Genomic DNA, 212 nt, shown 5'->3' on the forward strand with positions numbered 1-212 from the left:
AGCAGCAACGCAGCAGCAGCAGCAGCAGCAGCAGCAAAAGGTTTTATGAGTATTTATTTTCATGTATAATAATATAATTACAATAACTATTTAATAATAGAAAAATAAAAAACAAAAACTGGGTATCTCCTGCTGCTGCTGCTGCTGCTCCTGCTGCTCCAGCAGCAGCGGCTGCTGCTGCTGCTGCTGCCACTGCGGGAGCGGCTGCTGCT

The sequence above is a fragment of the Eimeria mitis genome, genomic scaffold (assembly GCF_000499745.2).
Source record: "Eimeria mitis Houghton genomic scaffold, Emh_scaff2253, whole genome shotgun sequence".
NCBI lineage: Eukaryota > Apicomplexa > Conoidasida > Eucoccidiorida > Eimeriidae > Eimeria > Eimeria mitis.